We start from the raw sequence: 13,462 nt of genomic DNA on the forward strand, positions 1-13,462 counted from the left end.
GATGACCTCACCACTCTCCTCTTCTTCTGAGCAGGCCCCGAAGAAGATGTTCTGGAGGCAGACCTCTTTTGGCCGAGCGCCGGCACCGCCGCGACCGGGAGCTCGCCGATGAAGACGACAGACTGACCATTGAGGCAGGGGACACTGTCCCGGTCCTTGAACGTCTCCTCAACGTCGATTTTGCCTTTCTCGACGTCGACCTCTTCTAGACATCGACGAACTCCTCGACGTCGAATATCTCCTCTTCGACGTCGACTATCTCCTCTTCGACGTCGACTTGTCTCTTCTCGACATCGACCGTCGTGTTGACGTTGACGGCGGTACAGCCTCGACGCCGAACGTCGTCGTCTCCTGGACTCATCTCGACGTCGATGGTGTCGACGCCGGTCAAGTCCTCGACGTCGACCTCATCCGAGGTCTTGACGTCCTGCCCCTCGACGCCGAGCGGCGCCGCCGCTTGGACCTAGAGCCCTGGGTCGACGGGGAGCAGATGGTGGTCATACCTCTCGACGCCGACGTCGAAGCTATCGACGTCGACCGGGATCTGTGCCTTTTCCTGGCCTCTTCTTGACTGGGGAGCCTCCCAGAGGCCGAAGCACGGGCAGAGGACGACGACTGAGTCCCTCCATGCCCAGAAGTCCCACCTGGTTCTTCCTGTCTCCTCTGCTCCAGTCCTTGGAGACGAATCTTCTCCCTGTCACGCAGGGTCCTCCTGGAGAAAGAATGACAGATATCACAGGAGTCAGGGACATGGGTGAAAGGGAGAGAGAGTATACATACTCTGTTAGGGTCAGATTTAGCCTTCTACCTACTACACTCAGGGCACTTGTCGAATAAAGCTGGCATTTTCGACAAAAAGAGGTAGTAAAACTGGTTAAAAAACACAGCAAAAGGAAGAGGAAGACCCTAGACGTCGAGCGAAACACTCAAAACACTGGAAAAGTGCCAAAAATTGAAGAAATACCCAAAAAGGGAGAGCTCAATGCTCCAGGGTCCTGCTAGCAGGAGCCGTAAAACAGAACTGAAAGTAAAAGGACTTTGGCTGTGCATCCTGGGATACCGAGGGTCTCTGGAGAGTTCCTTAAAGGCACGGTATCCCTTTTCCAGACACATAATGGCAGCCTATGGGGGCTTGTCTGTCTAACCCTTCCTTTCTATCATTTCAAGGATTTTGGTGAAGGGAAGTTTCTCTATGGGTGAAACTTGGAAATATGTGTCAAATTTGATTTTATTTGGCTATCCTTTTCACTTTAAGTTGAAGTATTGGCCAGTGTAGCCTTGCGATTATAGGTTGCATTATTTGTCTTTGATTCTCTCTTAAGTGTCTATGCAGGACTGCAAAGAAGACAGCTTAAGAGATTATTTTTGATTGCTCCGGGGTCCCCGCACATGGGCGGGACTATTCACTAGATTATGACTATACACAGAGATCCCCTACTACAGAATCTACAGCTCTACATGCCAAGAACAGATGCATACTGGTCAGTAGCATTTTTCGTTCGAGGCATATGAACTGTAGATCGTACACTTGTGCATAGACTATACAGCTGTTACCTCCTTAGCGGTGGCTACCTGTATCTGTTGCAGTGGTTTGAAAAAGTGTTCTTAAGACAGACTGGCCCACACTAGCTTGTTGTTTTGTGTGCACATCTGCACAGTAGTGTTTTGTGAAAGTGTGTGGTGCAGTCCAAGTTGCTGCTCTGCAGATGTCTTGTAGGGGAATGTTCCCTAAAAATGCTGTAGAAGCCCCTAGTTTGCGTGTGGAATGAGCTCTAGGGGGAATGGTTAATGTGCGTTTGGCTTTAAGATAGCACATTTGGATGCATTTAACAATCCACCTTGCAATCCCCGCTTCTGAAATGGGATTGCCTCTATGTGTAGTAAAGTATTGCTCTTTTAACATCTAGCAAGTGAAGAGCCTATTCTGCCACGGAGTCTGGTTGAGGGGAAAAAAACCAGGAGTTCAACAGACTGGTTAAGATGGAAGGCAGAAACGACTTTAAGTACAAAATTTGGGTTAGGCCTAAGAACCACTTTGTTATGATGGATTTGAAAAAATGGTTCCTGTATGGTTAATGCCAGGAGTTCACTAACTCTTCTAAGAGATGTGATAGCAACTAGGAAGGCTACTTTCCAAGTTAGGAACTGTAGTTCGCATTTGTGCAGAGGTTCAAATGGGGGACCCATGAGTCTGGTAAGAACAATATTTAAATTCCATACCGGAGAGGGTGGAGCTCTGGGTGGAATTTATTCTTTAAAGTCCTTTCATAAATGCTTTGACAGCGGGTACTCTAAACGAAGACAAGTGTCTGTTTTGCAGAAAGGCTGCCATTGCAGCGAGATGTAGGCTTATGGATGTATATGCTAGGTTACGTTGTTATAGGTGTAAGAGATAACATATAATGTTTTGAATAGAAGCAGCTAGTGGATTGATTTTGTTATTTGTACAGTAGATTACAAATCGTTTCCACTTTGCGGCGTAACATGCTCTAGTGGTAAAATATGGAACTCCCTCCCCGCACACCTACGACTGACCCAGGACCATCTCGCCTTCAGGAGACACCTCAAGACCTGGTTATTCGAGCAGTAGCAGCACCCCCCCCCTCCATTCAGCGCCTTGAGACCCTCACGGGTGAGTAGCGCGCTCTACAAATGTATTGATTGATTGATTGATATCTAACCTCTTTAATCATGTTCATACAGTCTGGCGGAAGATTGAGGTAGACAAACTCGAAGACCTCAGGTGCCAGATCGCAAGGTTCAGTTGAGCTGGATCTGGATGTCTGACCTCTCCATGGTTCTGAGTGAGAAGCTTGGGTGAGAGGCGTAGCTTTTGATGAGGAACTACTGATAGTTCCAAGAGGGTTGTGAACCATGGCTGTCAGGCCCATGTGGGAGCAATTAGGATCATTGTGAGGGAGTGTTGTTTGAGCTTGCGGACCACAAATGGAATTAGTGGGAGAGGCGAAAAGCGTAAGCAAATTTGCCTGACCAGTTCTTTCATAGCCCATTGCCTTTGGACAATGGGTGTGGATACCTGGACGCAAAGCTTGGGCATTTTGCGTTTTGATGTGTGGCAAACAGAGCTATTTCAGGGTGGCCCCACATGTGAAAGAATGGAAGAAGAACTTGAGGATGAAGTTCCTATTCGTGGATCTGCTGTGTTGGACGACTGAGCAGATCTGCAATCTGATTGTGTACCCCTGGGACGTGTTCTGCAAGGAGATATATGTTTTGCGGAAAGGCCCATCTCCATATGCTTTGAGCTAGATGTTAAAGCTGTAGATCAATCAATCAATCATGGACATTTATATAGCGCACTACTTACCCGGAGGGTCTCAAGGCGCCTGGGGGGGGGTGCTGCTACTGCTCGAAAAGCCAGGTCTTGAGCTTCTTCCTGAAGGAAAGGTGGTCTTGGGTCAGGCGCAGGTCGGTCGGGAGGGAGTTCCAGGTCTTGGCGGCCAGGTGGGAGAAGGACCTTCCTCCTGTTGTCGATCTTCGGATGCGGGGGACGGCGGCGAGGGCGTGACTGGCTGATCGGAGGTGGCGTTTGGGAGCGTAGAAGTTGATGCGGTTGTTGAGGTAGCTCGGGCCTTGGTCGTGTAGGGCTTTGTGTGCGTGGCCGCAAAGTGGAAACGATTTGTAATCTACTGTACAAATAACAAAATCAATCCACTAGCTGCTTCTATTCAAAACATTATATGTTATCTCTTACACCTATAACAACGTAACCTAGCATATACATCCATAAGCCTACATCTTGCTGCAATGGCAGCCTTTCTGCAAAACAGACACTTGTCTTCGTTTAGCGCACCCGCTGTCAAAGCATTTATGAAAGGACTTTAAAGAATAAATTCCACCCAGAGCTCCACCCTCTCCGGTATGGAATTTAAATATTGTTCTTACCAGACTCATGGGTCCCCCATTTGAACCTCTGCACAAATGCGAACTACAGTTCCTAACTTGGAAAGTAGCCTTCCTAGTTGCTATCACATCTCTTAGAAGAGTTAGTGAACTCCTGGCATTAACCATACAAGAACCATTTTTTCAAATCCATCATAACAAAGTGGTTCTTAGGCCTAACCCAAATTTTGTACTTAAAGTCGTTTCTGCCTTCCATCTTAACCAGTCTGTTGAACTCCTGTTTTTTTTCCCCTCAACCAGACTCCGTGGCAGAATAGGCTCTTCACTTGCTAGATGTTAAAAGAGCAATACTTTACTACACATAGAGGCAATCCCATTTCAGAAGCGGGGATTGCAAGGTGGATTGTTAAATGCATCCAAATGTGCTATCTTAAAGCCAAACGCACATTAACCATTCCCCCTAGAGCTCATTCCACACGCAAACTAGGGGCTTCTACAGCATTTTTAGGGAACATTCCCCTACAAGACATCTGCAGAGCAGCAACTTGGACTGCACCACACACTTTCACAAAACACTACTGTGCAGATGTGCACACAAAACAACAAGCTAGTGTGGACCAGTCTGTCTTAAGAACACTTTTTCAAACCACTGCAACAGATACAGGTAGCCACCGCTAAGGAGGTAACAGCTGTATAGTCTATGCACAAGTGTACGATCTACAGTTCATATGCCTCGAACGAAAAATGCTACTGACCAGTATGCATCTGTTCTTGGCATGTAGAGCTGTAGATTCTGTAGTAGGGGATCTCTGTGTATAGTCATAATCTAGTGAATAGTCCCGCCCATGTGCGGGGACCCCGGAGCAATCAAAAATAATCTCTTAAGCTGTCTTCTTTGCAGTCCTGCATAGACACTTAAGAGAGAATCAAAGACAAATAATGCAACCTAGAATCACAAGGCTACACTGGCCAATACTTCAACTTAAAGTGAAAAGGATAGCCAAATAAAATCAAATTTGACACATATTGCCAAGTTTCACCCATAGAGAAACTTCCCTTCACCAAAATCCTTGAAATGATAGAAAGGAAGGGTTGGACAGACAAGCCCCCATAGGCTGCCATTATGTGTCTGGAAAAGGGATACCGTGCCTTTAAGGAACTCTCCAGAGACCCTCGGTATCCCAGGATGCACAGCCAAAGTCCTTTTACTTTCAGTTCTGTTTTACGGCTCCTGCTAGCAGGACCCTGGAGCATTGAGCTCTCCCTTTTTGGGTATTTCTTCAATTTTTGGCACTTTTCCAGTGTTTTGAGTGTTTCGCTCGACGTCTAGGGTCTTCCTCTTCCTTTTGCTGTGTTTTTAACCAGTTTTACTACCTCTTTTTGTCGAAAATGCCAGCTTTATTCGACAAGTGCCCTGAGTGTAGTAGGTAGAAGGCTAAATCTGACCCTAACAGAGTATGTATACTCTGTCTCCCTTTCACCCATGTCCCTGACTCCTGTGATATCTGTCATTCTTTCTCCAGGAGGACCCTGCGTGACAGGGAGAAGATTCGTCTCCAAGGACTGGAGCAGAGGAGACAGGAAGAACCAGGTGGGACTTCTGGGCATGGAGGGACTCAGTCGTCGTCCTCTGCCCGTGCTTCGGCCTCTGGGAGGCTCCCCAGTCAAGAAGAGGCCAGGAAAAGGCACAGATCCCGGTCGACGTCGATAGCTTCGACGTCGGCGTCGAGAGGTATGACCACCATCTGCTCCCCGTCGACCCAGGGCTCTGGGTCCAAGCGGCGTCGCCGCTCGGCGTCGAGGGGCAGGACGTCAAGACCTCGGATGAGGTCGACGTCGAGGACTTGACCGGCGTCGACACCATCGACGTCGAGATGAGTCCAGGAGACGACGACGTTCGGCATCGAGGCTGTACCGCCGTCAACGTCAACACGACGGTCGATGTCGAAAAGAGACAAGTCGACGTCGAAGAGGAGATAGTCGACGTCGAAGAGGAGATATTCGACGTCGAGGAGTTCGTCGATGTCTAGAAGAGGTCGACGTCGAGAAAGGCAAAATCGACGTTGAGGAGACGTTCAAGGACCGGGACAGTGTCCCCTGCCTCAATGGTCAGTCTGTCGTCTTCATCGGCGAGCTCCCGGTCGCGGCGGTGCCGGCGCTCGGCCAAAAGAGGTCTGCCTCCAGAACATCTTCTTCGAGGCCTGCTCAGAAGAAGAGGAGAGTGGTGAGGTCATCGGATTCGAAATATTCACGAACCTACTCACCTTCTAGGCCCAGGACGCCTACACCTCCACCGCTGAGAGTAGAGAGTATGTGTCCCCGGTTCTGTATGTAGTACATTGCTGTCCTGTTGTCTGTACGGACCAGGACAGTTTTGCCTACCACATGGAGTTGAAAAGATGTTAATGCCAGAATAATTGGCAGTAGTTCTAGGTAATTTATGTGGTGTTGATTTTGCCGAGGGGTCCATATGCCCTGAATTGTATGCTTCTGAAGGTAAGCTGTGCGTCTGCTGTTAGCACTATCTGTGGAACCGGGTCGAGGAACGGCCGCCCTTTGGAAAGGTTTTGTGTGTTCCACCACTGCAGAGAGCGATGGGTGCGGCTGTCTACCAACATCAGATCTGTTAGCTGACCTTGAGCCTGGTTCCACTGATGTGCCAAACACCCTTGTAAGGGACGCATTTGGAGTCCTGCGTGAGGGACGATGGGAATGCAAGAGGCCATCAACCCGTTTAGCTGCATGAACACTTGAGCTGGCAATGAGTGTTGAGGCTGAAATTTGGATAATAGAGCTTGCATTGTGCTTATCCTGAGAGGGTTGGGGTATGCTAGAGCGTTTGCAGTGTATATTGTAGCTCCTAGGTATTGTTGTGTGTTGGACGGTTGGAGGTGGGATTTGGTGAGATTCACTGTGAACCCCAAGTTGAGAATCAGCTGGATTGTTTTGTGTGTGTGTTGCACACAGCTGCTGTGTGACTTGGCCTTTATGAGCCAGTCGTCCAGATAAGGGAACACGTGAATGTGTTGTCTTCGTAAGTGAGCCGCCACTACTGCGAGGTACTTGGTGAAGACTGGGTGCTGTAGTCACCCCCAGTGGGAAGACTTTGGATTGGTAGTGTTAACCGTCCACCACGCTCCTGATATTTCCTGTGAGTGGGGTGAATGGGAATATGGAAGTAGGAATCCTTTAGATCTAGCGTGGAGAGAAAGTCTCCTTGTTGAAACGGTGGGAGAACCTGTTGGAGTGACCATGTGGAAGTGGTCTGACTGAATGTAGAGGTTTAACCGTCTGAGGTCTGAGGTCCAGTATTGGCCTGAGAGAACCGTCCTTTTTTGGGATTAGAAAGTAGAAGGAGTAAACCCCTGTGCCTTGATGAGGTAAGGGGACTGGTTCTATTGCATGTTTTTGAAACAGAGAGAGAACCTCTTGTTTTAGAAGAGTCAGATGTTCTGAGGACATTGGACATGGTCTGGGAAGTATATTTGGGGGTGTAGAGGTGAGTTCCAGGCAATAACCATATTGCATAAGTTGTTTTACCCACTTGTCTGTTGTAGTAGAATTCCAGACATGAGTGGGATGATTGGAGGGGGGGAGTGCAGGGAAGTCACTGTTTGGTGGTAGGGGAGTTGCCACAACCTCTTCCCTTACCGCTGTTGCCTCTGTACCCTCCACGAAAGTATCCTATGGATATTTATAGGAAGAAGAGGGGTGCTCCGAGCCAAAAGTTTAGGAGCCAGTCCTGTAAAAGGAGCGACAAAATGAACCTCTAGGGGAAGATCATTGCAAGGCCCCCATGGACTTGGCACTTTCCGTATCCTTTTTCATCTTCTCTAAAGATGTATCGACCGTGGGCCCAAAAAGATGCTCTTGGTCAAAAGGATGATTAAGAATAGCAGACTGCACTTCCTGTTTGAATCCGGGGATTCGGAGCCAAGCGTGCCAGCGTAGCAAAACGCTGGCATTAATAGCACGTGATGCCGTATCAGCGGCTCGGGCGGGTGCGCCTCGGGGGACCGAAGATCATGAACTTGGTCTTCTCCAAGTTTATCTCCAGGCCCCTCGAGGCGCAAAAAGAAACAAACCCGTCCAGAACCCTCTGGATGCCCGCTGATGTTCGCGACAACAACAGAGTATCGTCTGCGAACATCAGAGCGGGCACCCGACCTGTGGCCAACCACGGGGCATCACTATCCCTGACATTAGCTAATTCCCCCACCAAACCATTGATGTAGAGACTAAAGAGCGTGGGGGCCAGGGCACAGCCCTGTCGTACACCTCTAGTTACGGGGAAACGGGCTGATACTTTTCCGTTCTTCCCACACCTCACCTGGGCGTAGTTCCCTGCATGGAAGCTCTTCAGGACATCTAGTGGATAGGGCGGGAGGCCAAGTTCTTTCAAGACCCTCCATAGACTCTCCCTGGGCACAAGGTCGAAAGCGGCCCGCAGGTCTACGAAGACAAGGTAGAGGCTGCCACCCTCTACTTTTACTGTCTTCCAGAAGAGGACCTGCAGCCTAAAAATTTGGTCCAGGGTCGAGATTCCAGATCTAAAACCGGCCTGGAGGGTGGTTAATATTTCAAACTCCTTCATCCATCCCAATAATCTATCCAGGAGGATCCGGCCCCTTAGTTTCTGGGTAGTATCCAGGAGACTAATCGGCCTGTAGTTCGATGCAACTAAAGGGAATCCCTTTTTAAGAATGGGGACGATTTCAGCACCCGCCCAGGAGTCCGGGAGCTTAGCACCCCTGAGAACCGCATTAAACAATACAACAAGGTATGGTGCCCAGATTTTAGGCTGAGATCGGAAAAGGTCGCCTGGTAACCTATTGAGACCTGGGGCTTTATTTGGGAGCAGCCTAGCAACCGCAGATTCCACTTCCTTAAGTGAGATGCTCTCAATGTTTCCAGAGCCCGTCCTCTCCCCAGTGTCCCGCTGGCCCATCTGGTAGCCCAAGCCCAGGGCCCCCCGCAGTCGACACTCGTGCGGGAGGTCTGTGGCCAATGGAGTCCCAGGGGCACTATCTGACACTGGTGTCCGGGCCCTGTTTGTATATTCAAGGGTGCCAATCTCTGGACTTATGTAAAGCGCTGAAAAGTGCGCCAACCAAACTGAGGGGGTGATATTTGGTAGGAGAGTTTCTCCTCCCTCTCTCGCGCCAGAGCTTACTATTGCCCAAAATAATTTGGAATCCTTTGCCAGGAGGGCACCTCTCAGTTCTTCCCACCTGGCTTCCTCCCACTCTCTGTAAATGTAAATTGCTACTTGTATAGCGCACTACTCACCCGCAAGGGTCTCAAGGCGCTTGTACGAATACCGCTGTGGAACCCATCCTGGCTTTCCCTGTGAGGTGTCCACTCCTGGGCACCCCCAAGGTGGAGGCCAGGCATCCTTAGCGTTGTGGGGGCCGTTGTGGAGATTAAGCAAGCTATTGCCCAGAGTTGCAGGGTGGGACTCCATGATTGGAATAGGCACCGAGGCGAGAATTATCAGGTCCGTGGAATATTGAGCCCAAGACCCGCCGAGGCGGGGAATTGAACCCTGGTCCCAGGCTAGACCTCTGCATCAGGGTCTGCCGCTCTAACCATTGAGCCACACTTCTCTCTTACCCCTGATGATCTACTTTTTATACGACAGTCTAATTGCCCTGATATTCGCTTTATCTTTGGATTTGATTGCCGCAAGGAGATCCTTTTTTAATTTCTTGCAGGCATCATCAAACCAGAGGTGCGTCTTAGGAACGCGCCGCTTACTTCTACTTACAGGGTGGAACACTTCCCCCAACGCCACTGCTAACTGCCTATGTATATCTACTGCGTGCTGCCCAGAAGTCGAGTCACCCATCTGGGTTATGAAGGGAATTGCGAGCTGATATCTTTTTGCAAGCTGTGAGGGTGACTCTACTAAGTGAGGCCATTAACCCTCCTTCTTTTATTAGAGACCATAAATGGAGGGAGCTCCATGTCAGGGTTAGCGACAGGGTTTGTTAGACCAAAGGACCCGGGTTTAAAAGTTAAAACCAGGGCATTGTGATCGCTATCATGCCTTTGCACAACCCTAAATTCCTTCAGCTTATCCTAATTTTTTCGCTTCCACCAAAACGTAGTCAATGATGGAAACCTTGTTTGCCCTATTAAACGTGGCTGTGCCTGGGCGGTCGGGGTCCATTCTTCCATTGCACGCCTGCAAGGACGTTGTAAGGGTGAGAGATTTTATTTGTAGCGCTAACGGGGTCCATGCCCTGACTGGAGTGATATTAGGCTCGAGAATATGCCACAGTGCATCCACTTCATCTTGTTCACCCAACTCCAGGATACCCAGCGGCTCAAATTGGCAATTAAAATCACCGCCGAGAATTATTGCAATGGAGGGGTCTAGCGCAAGGATAAAGGAATTAAGGGTTTTAATTGTATTCGATTCTTGCCCGTCCTAGATGGCCTCGAGTAGATGTTTATTATAGCTACTTGAGGTTTACTTGGAGGTTTTAACAAAACACACTGGATATCCCAGGAATTTGTTTGGATTTGAGTTGCCTGGATACCCAAATGAGAGCCTATCCAAATTGATAACCCACCCGATGGACGACCTTTGCCTGTAGACACTGCCAGAACAACATAGGTTGCAAAGGTCGGGCTTGTGCTCTCCTCCAATGCCCAGGTCTCTTGCATCAGGCAGATGTCATGTGTCGCCATAAAAACGGCCCACTCCGGAGTAAGCAATTTATTTTTTAGCCCCGCTATGTTCCAGGAGACCAGTTTTAGACTTCCTTCTACTATTTTTTCAGGGTCATTTACTTCCGTGTTCCCCTTATCACTAGTCTTCTCCCTAGAAGAAAAGTGGGTTATTAACTCCTCCCTGAGAATGGATGATGGGTTGTTTTCCTCTGTTACCCCTGCCCTTCTAGGGATTTCATTAGTATCTTGTGGAGGGGGGTTTCCCTTAGATCTGAGTCAGTCCACCTCTTCCAGCACGCTGAACCTATTCCAATGTGGTTGAAGCGGAAAAAGGGGGCTACACGAAGACATACCCTCCCTAGTTAATCGCCCATTTGATATTCTATGCAATGGAAGCTGACAACCCCTGTTATAATGTGCTCTTTTGGGGTGGGACGGTTCCAGACTAGGAGTAGGGTAGAAGTATGAAAGATGTAATGGACATATTTGGGTGTTTAGTCTGTAAAGTGGGGCGTCGCAGATATATTCTACAGCAGAGATGTACTACTGTCTTTGGTCCCCTCCCAATCCAGCCTACTCTTCTAGCCGACAGTATTTCACCTGAAACATTTAATGGCAGGGTCTATTTACGCTAAGCCATTGAATGCACTTGTTTTTTTAACTCATTCTCCTTTTCTCTTTTCCCCTCACTTAGGGATGGGACTCCTACAAGTGCTACCACGTACGGTTGCGCTTCTGGGGGTAGATTTATTGTTGGTAGCTGATAGGAAATAGCTCTTGGTGTTATGTTCCTTTTCACCGATGAGCTGGTTTTACCCCCCTTTTCGCCCTCATTAGTCATTGGGGTGGCTTTGTCTCTGGCAATTGTCAGATTTCCCGCTGCTCGATGGGCTTGGTCGTGGATATTGATACTGGGCAGAGGATGAGGTGGAGCGTGTGCCGGCTTCTGGATGTTTAGTGAAACTCCTGCATTATTAGTCTGTGCAATGGGATTTTTTTCCCCGGCTACCCCGCCTCGAAGGGTATTTTTAAGGGTGGTGTCACCCACAGAAGGTACAGCACTTCCCGGTGGTTTGGCTGGCTCTATTGTCACTGCACCCTTGCTGTTTACAGTGGAGATAAGTTTATCAAGTTTCGACACCAAGGGTTTAAGTTGAGCGACAATAGTTCGCTCCAGGCATGCTTGTAGGTCGGCCACCATGTTGGTGACCCAGCACGGTATTCCTGGTGTCAGGAACGATGGGTTAGCAGACGGGTCACCAGGTTGTGATTTGCCAGATTATTTTTTGCCCAGTTTTTTTGGAATGTTTTCTTTATTTTTCCTGGGGTGTGGTTTGCGTGCATCCAGCGTTATCACAGGAGAGGGGGAGGTCAAGATGATCGGAGAATCCTGGACATCTATAGAAGTCTCTATAGGTATCTGGCTACAGGGAAAATCTACATACGATGCTGTCAAGTATGAATTTGCCTCTAAAGCATCAGTCATGGTGGTTGAGATATCACCTCCCTGATTTTGAATGAACAGTGTTGGTGGTATTGATAGCCTTCTCTCAGTATTCTCAATGGCAGTAGCCACAACACCGATTGTTTGTTGCAGCATCTTGTCAATTGCAGTCAAAGTGGGGAGGGGCTGGGATTCTACTGCCTGCAGCTTGGTATTCGATCGTGCAGCTGGTATTTTTACTTGTTTCCCCCGATTACTCATTCTGCAAATGGAAGTCTCAGATTGTAAATATAAAGAAAAGCAGCAGAGTCCTAATCACAACAGCAATGCGACCTCCTGTTTGTCCAATTTCTTCTTACTACAGTGCTTGCAACAAGGGATTTAAATCCCAATAGCTACAGTACCTTCTGGGATGTGGCTTAATCGGTAGGTGGCTCCTCAAGCAATGAAAGGGGGGTGGCCCGTCCCGTTCTCTTCCGTCCACAGACGGCCAAAGACGGCCCGCCCTTTGCCCGGGCTTCGCCCGGCATCCCGCGACACGGGTATCGCGCGCTTTTGTAGCACCTCTGGGGGCGGGGGCTGTCGGTGGCGGCTCCTGCCGCAATGGCCCAAGGGAGTTGTAGTGAGTGGCAGCAGATGTCAGGAGCGGCGGCGTGAGGACTACAGCACGGCTGGAGTTGGCCCGGTGCAAGTCGTGTCCACAGCGAGTCAGGTGAGGCAGGGTAATGGCAGGTAGCGAGATTAATGGCCCATGCAAGCCCATAGTGAGCTCTTTTATATCTGGCCAACAAAGCTTGGGCATTGGCAATCCGCCAATAATTTGTAGCCTGTGGCGTGATATGTTTTCCAGATGGTCTATAAGTTTGGATTCCTTATCAGGAGGGGTGTTGCCTGTGCTTTGTGAGTTTGCTCTCCTGCGTGCATTAGACACCAAAATAGAATCTAAAGGGACCTGACTCTTAATGTAAACCGGGTCTTGCGAGTTGCCTCATATTTTTTGTCCACCCTGGTGTTAAGAATCCTGGCTCTGACGGGGTCCTTAAAAACTTCTGGTGCATGTTTTAGCATGCCTTTTAACATTGGCAGGGTGTGCGTAGACTTTTGTGTGGGTGCAAATGTTTCCAATAAAAAGACTTCCTCTAAAGGATCAGAGTGTAACTGTATCCCGTGGTATTGAACAGCTCTATTAATTAGTTGTGCAAACCCAATATTGTCATCTGGTGGTGATGGCCTAGAGGGACAGAGGGCCGGGTCATTGTGTGGGTCGAGATCTGTTCTGTAATAATCCCAAGGATCTGTATTGTGTGGGATGTGCGTCATCATCTCTATCTGGATCTCCATCCCCACCCTCATCACTATAATCATGTTCATCATTCTGTGGTTGAAGTGACAATGTATGTTGTGGGGAGTGTGCTGGAGCAATTAGCAGATTTGGATCAGCTGGAGAGGGAGAGAGAGGTGGAGAAGTATTAGTGC

Source organism: Lissotriton helveticus, chromosome 5_2, assembly GCF_964261635.1.
Source record: "Lissotriton helveticus chromosome 5_2, aLisHel1.1, whole genome shotgun sequence".
Classification (NCBI taxonomy): Eukaryota; Metazoa; Chordata; class Amphibia; order Caudata; family Salamandridae; genus Lissotriton; species Lissotriton helveticus.